We start from the raw sequence: 5,916 nt of genomic DNA, 5'->3' as shown, positions 1-5,916 counted from the left end.
ACCTGGATCCTTCACATGGGACATAGTAAGCTACATGAGAAAGAGGCATCTGAGTGTCACCTTCCCCAGACCTCAGTACTGCAGGGCTAATTTAAAGTTGTGGAGTTGAGACTTCCTTAGTGGTCCTAAGCCTATGCACTCCCAATGCAGGGGGGCTGGGTTCCATCCCTGGTCAAGGTGCTACAACTAACAGTCTGCATACCAAGACTAAAGAACCCACATGCCGAAACTAAGAGCCGATGCAGCCAGATAAATAAGTAAATATTTATTTTTAAATGAAGTGGTGGAGTGTAAATGAAGAGGTCAGTGAGGCAGTTACTCCCAGGGAAAACTGCTGGTGCCCTGCACGAGGGTGCCATCCTTGAGCTGGAAAGTTCTGGAAGGACTAGGAGCTCCTTGGCTGAATGTGGAGCAAGGCAGCTCTCCCATTCCTGGGGGGAAGTCTGGAGAAGAAACAGGTTACGGGGTTTTTTTTTTTTTTTACATATTGGCTTTGGGGTTCCTGTGAGACAGGCAGGGGACGGTGTCCACAAGGCCACTGGGAGTAGAGACCTGGTAAAGTGAAAAAAAAGTGAGTGTTAGTCGCTGAGTTGTATCCAAATCTTTGTAGCTCACCAGCCTCCTCTGTCCATGGAATTCTCCAGGCAAGAATACTGGAGTGGGATGGAGACCCGCAGAGAAAGACAGATTCAGCCCTCAGCAGCCTCCAGGGGCTGGTGGGGGTCTCTGGGTAAAATGTCCTAGGACACCCACTGTGTTTATTTCAGGAGGCTGCTATAAAAAATGACCACAACTAGAGGGTGGAGATCAACAGAAATTGGACTTGCCTGATGGTTCACTGGCTAAGACTCTGCTTCCAATGCAGGCGGCCTGGGTTCGATTCCTATTCAGGGAACTAAGATCCCACATGCTGGGCAAAGCAGCCAAAATACAAACAACAACAATAGAAACACATTCTCTCTCTCAGTTCTGGGGCCAGAAGTCCAAAATCAAGTTGGTAGGGTCCCTGCCTCCAGGAGGAAACCTGCTCTGCGCCTCTCTCCCAGTTTGTGGAGTGGCCGGCAGCCCTTGGCCTACTGTGGCCCATATCTGCGTCACTCCCATCTCTGCCTCTGTATCTCTCTGCCGCCTCCTCTGTCATTTCCGTCTCCTCTGTGTCTCCTGTAAGGACACTCATCATTGGATTTAAGGCCCACGAGGATAATCCATGATGATCCCCTTGTCTCAAAAGTCCTTAACTTGCTTCCATCAGCAAAGACCCTTTTTCCAAATAAGGTAGCATTCACAGGTTCTAGGGATTAGGCCGTGGATGGGCACATCTCTCTTTTTTTTTTTTTTGGCGGGGGGAGCACCATTCAACCCACCACACCATCCTTTAAGGAGAAGAAATATGCAAGAACCCTGCGAGCAAGAGCTTCCCTGCGGGGCTGGACCTCGGATGCAGCGGGACTGCAGAGGGACCCCTCGGGGAAGAGAGAAGGTGGGAGTAGATGGTTCTACCTTGTTTGCTGTGATGCTTACTTCTACTCCTTGGCTGCATTTCCTTTGGCGTTTAACAAAGTCCATTTTGAAGGTTCTAGTCCATCTTGGCTGTGTTGCAAAGAACCTGGTTCCTGGACCAGAGTAACAGATGGGACTCAGCTTACCTGCGCCGAGGTGGTGTCAGCAGACATCGAAGTGAGGCCCTGGCGGGGAGGAAGTGAGGGCATCGTCGGCTAATCGAGGCACACGGGCTGCCCTCCTGGAAGCCTCCTCTCAGGGTTGAGCCTTGGAGAGTCAGGATTCTGTTCCACCAAGGAAGGTAGTGTCGTTTACACAGGCCTCCAGCCTGAGAAGCCTCTGAATACTGGTGATGCTGATACAGAAATAAAGAAGGTGGAAAGGGGCAAGGGTGGGGGTGGGATAGGGGAGGGAGGGACATGGTGTCCAGACCTTGCAAGTTCTGGGTGCCCCTCCTCTAGCCCAGGGAAAAGCCCCTCCAGACCAAGCCCCTCCAGAGCCCCAAGAAGGCTGGAAGAGCCCCTTACCCACACCCAACATCAGCCACACAGGCCGCTGCACCTCGGCCCTGAGCGAGATCTGCAGGGTGGTGCAGAGGGAGGAAGGGTGCCCAGGGCCAGCCCAGCCAAGGTTCTCTCTGAGCTGGAGGCTGGAGGCAGGTGGGGAAGGAGCTGGCAGCTGAGAAACACGGAGAGAACCAGGCAGCCCACCATCCAGATACCCGCCAGAGTCTCAGATCTCCAACAACAGGTACAACAACAGTGCGTGTCCTGAGGTCGATGTTGGGGGAGTAAAAAGGGCTGTTGCTGTGAAGTTTTTAACACATGCATACAAAGTGGTCACTAGTGAGGCACTGGGGCAACAATATACTTCTCTGAGGTAACCTCCCCCAACCTAGAAAAGTGGGAGTTCATGTCCTAAAAGCAGAGAAGCCCCTTTAAGGAAGAATATCTGCATGACTCTCAACTCAGGTTACCTGGTAGGGTGGGGCATCACGCAGATTCATGGGTACCCTAGGGGAAGATCCCTTTGTTTAATTTTGATTCCCCAGGCCCAAGAGCCTTTCCAAAAGAACTTAGGGAGGAGATGCCACCCTCTTCCTTATGTTCCAGATGTCTGGCACCAGGAAGTTCTGCTTGGTGTCTCTCCTAAGGCCCTCATGCTGCACCCTGGCAGATACTCTGTGTTGGGCTGGCATACACAGACAGAGGGTCTTTGGAGGGGGAAAAAACACAACAGAACTTGAGGACTCTGCCCAGCTCCACAGTGACAACTATACTCCCCTTGACTTTGGGGGACAGGCAGGCAGTTGGGGAGGGATCCAGTTGCCCCCTGGAGGAGACAGCCTAAATAGAGTTCCATTCTGCTGCTCTGCTGCTCCATTCTCGATCTCTGCTGCTGCTGCTGCTGCTAACTCGCTTCAGTCGTGTCTGACTCTCTGCAACCCCATAGACGGCAGCCCACCAAGCTCCACCCATCCCTGGGATTCTCCAGGCAAGAATACTGGAGTGGGTTGCCATTTCCTTCTCCAATGCATAAAGGTGAAAAGTGAAAGTGAAGTCGCTCAGTCGTGTCTGACTCTTTGCGACCCCATGGACTGCAGCCCACCAGGCTCCTCCGTCCATGGGATTTTCCAGGCAAGAATACTGGAGTGGGTTGCCATTGCCTTCTCCGTCTCTATCAACTTCAAAAGCAATTTCCCTTATTACTGGCGCCATTGGCTGGAACCCTGGAAGAGCAAATTAATGTTGGAAGCAAGTGGGCACAGTTAATACCTGCGGATGGCTTTATGATTCTCTCAGAGGTAAACAAAGATAAGCTGAACGCTAAATAGCCACGTTCGGGCTGCCCACCCAGTCCTTCCCACCCACGGCACCTTTGCTCAGCAGGGCTTGTTTGTTTAAAAGATCCCAGAGCCCATCCTTCACCCTGTCCAGGTTCAGGACGATGGAATTGCAGGATTCCACAAGGAGGGGCCAGCCTCACCCTGCCAGGGCTGCAGCTCTGTGAGGAGGCTCCCTCCTGCCACTTCCCAGCCCTTGTCTACCCCAGCCTCTCACTGCCCCGTGAAGCAGAAGTCCTGCTGTACTGCAATTACTGCCGAAATCCTGTGACACCTGGAGCCTCCAGGGTAGGCTGGTAGAGGCACCTGGGCACCCCAGCCTTGGCAGCACCCCTACCATCCACTGAGCGCGGGCTGTTCTGCCTTCCTGCTGGGCTCCTGCAGCCTGTGTTCAGGAATATATCTCAGTGAATCTCATGGCCCAGGTCTTGGGGAGCATCATGCCAATTAGTGGATACCCTAGGAGAAGGCCTCATTGTCTGACTCTGATACAAGGATCCTTTCCAGAAGAGCTTAGGGAGGGGATGCCATGTCCTTTTCTGCTTTCAGGACCTGAACTCCCACCTTCCTACGTTGGGGGAAGGGGGGTATCTCAGGCTGCTCACCACCCCAACTTCCCTCTCCCAGATTCCATGGGTCTGAGGGCAGGATGTTGTCACAACTCAGCAGGTCCCTCCAGGGGCTGACAGTGCAGAGCCCCACTGTCAAGGGTGCCCTGTGGTACTTGAGGCTGACCACATGGGGGTCCCAGAGCAGAGCCCCCCACCACTGATGCCTGGAAGTAAGAATACTCATCACCAGCTTTTGCGCACTTATCATGTACATGCTGAATGCCTCACATCCTGGGGCTCACACAGCTTCTAAGGTGGGTCCTGAGGGAGAGGTGGGCTCAGGAAGCACTGAGGCAGGAGATTGACACGGGCACAGCTGAGGCAGGAATGCTGGGTCTGGAGGCCTCTGGCCAGGAAGCAGCCCCTCAGAACACATGAGTGGGCACTGCCCTCCCTAAAACCCTCAGGAGGGTCTTGGAAGCCCTGGAGTGGCAAGTGGGAAGTGGGGTGTACTAAGGGGCTGCAGTACTGACAGCCTTTCCTCTGGTGGAGGTTTCCAAACCCCTGAAGGGTGACTAGGGCGGGAGACTGGTTCCACACTGTTTCTAACCTGCTGTTAGCTTGACGTCATACCTGCCACTTAGTCTCCGTGTTCTCAAAGGTAATACGGGGGAATGGTTTGGGGCAAATGAAACCACTAGTCATTTTATCAAAATTTTTTTAGCATTAGAGCCTAGAAGCTTTTCCTTAAAGGAGGTTTTCCTTGGGAGCCTTTAGAACAATGGGTAAAAATGGAGCTGTGCAAACTGACGGCGGGCGGCGCGAGGGAGGACCCCGGGTCCTGATCAGCGTACAGTCTTGGGTCCGCCCTGGGAGGCTGTTTGGAGTCCCTGGGTTTGGTATCTGTCATGACAGCAGCTCCGAGCTCCTGACCCCGCCCCACGATCGTCCCTCGACCCCCACCGCGCATCCCCAGCTCAAGCAGGTGACCCCGCCTTCGCGCTGGCCCCTCCCGGGCTGTATCGCAGGTTTTGGACGGGGACAAACGCCCTAAGTCCCGGCCCTGGAAAAGGAGTCGCTCGGCTCCAAGTCCCCGGGGAATCAGACCTGAAGTGTCCGTTTTTTCCGTGAGCCCAGAACCCCTGCGGCTCGGAGCGGGGGAGGAGACGGCCCGGAGCGGGAACAGAGGACCGGCAGGATCCGCCGGCCTCCGGAGCCGTCCTCAGCCCCGCCCTCCGCGGAGCCTGCCCAGGGAACGCTGTCGCATCGCCCACGGCTATGCCCGAGCACCTGCTGCGGCTGCTGCTAAGTCGCTTCAATCGTGTCCGACTCTGTGCGACCCCATAGACGGCAGCCCATCAGGCTCTCGATTCTCAGGGCAAGAACACTGGAGTGGGTTACCATTTCCTTCTGCAATGCATGAAAGTGAAAAGTGAAAGTGAAGTCGCTCAGTCGTGTCCGACTCTGTGCGACCCCATGGACTGCAGCCCACCAGGCTTCTCCGTCCATGGGGTACCCCTTAGCGTTTAGGACACTGTGTGGCCTCTGTGATATGAACCAGTAATGTTTTAAATTTGCACGTTCTCTATTTATTTATCAAATGTAACTTTAAAAAAATACGGATTTTTTTTTTTTTTAACAGCAGGAAGTTGGAAACTGCCCATATGTCCTTAAATGAGCTTGGTAAATAAAGGAACAACCATAGGATGAAATACTGCAGTAATGAATTGTTATAGAATGTAATCTTCCCAAGAAGGAAAGGTTACTCTGTGAGAAAAGTGAGATACAAAACAGGATATACAAAATGGTCTCTCTCTCTTCTTAATTAAAATGCACTTTGGGGAAAGTTGGAGGAAGCCTGCATTGGGTGGTGGCCCACGGGTGGTGATATGTTGTTCTCTGCCTGCAGTTTAGGGGTTACTTCTATGATGGAAAGATATCGCACGTTAGTTTTAAAAACAAATTAGCGAAAAGGGGAAAATATAAAAACCCAAAGAACCAAACAAATCCTGCCAAGTGGCA

The 5,916-nt window shown here is 53.1% G+C and overlaps 1 long non-coding RNA gene across 1 annotated transcript; it reads right to left on the bottom strand.

Moving 5' to 3' along the window:
* Nucleotides 1-250: 250 nt before the first annotated feature.
* LOC121819428 (uncharacterized) lies at nt 251-5,089 on the bottom strand. Its single transcript, XR_006059677.2, has 2 exons — nt 5,002-5,089; nt 251-1,855 (listed from the first exon to the last, which is right to left on the bottom strand). It is a non-coding gene; the product is annotated as an uncharacterized LOC121819428 (long non-coding RNA).
* Nucleotides 5,090-5,916: the final 827 nt, after the last annotated feature.

The sequence above is a fragment of the Ovis aries genome, chromosome 4 (genome assembly GCF_016772045.2).
Source record: "Ovis aries strain OAR_USU_Benz2616 breed Rambouillet chromosome 4, ARS-UI_Ramb_v3.0, whole genome shotgun sequence".
Taxonomy (NCBI): Eukaryota; Metazoa; Chordata; class Mammalia; order Artiodactyla; family Bovidae; genus Ovis; species Ovis aries.
The sequence above is the reverse complement of the archived record's forward strand: the minus strand, read 5'-3'. Positions and strand labels throughout refer to the sequence as shown.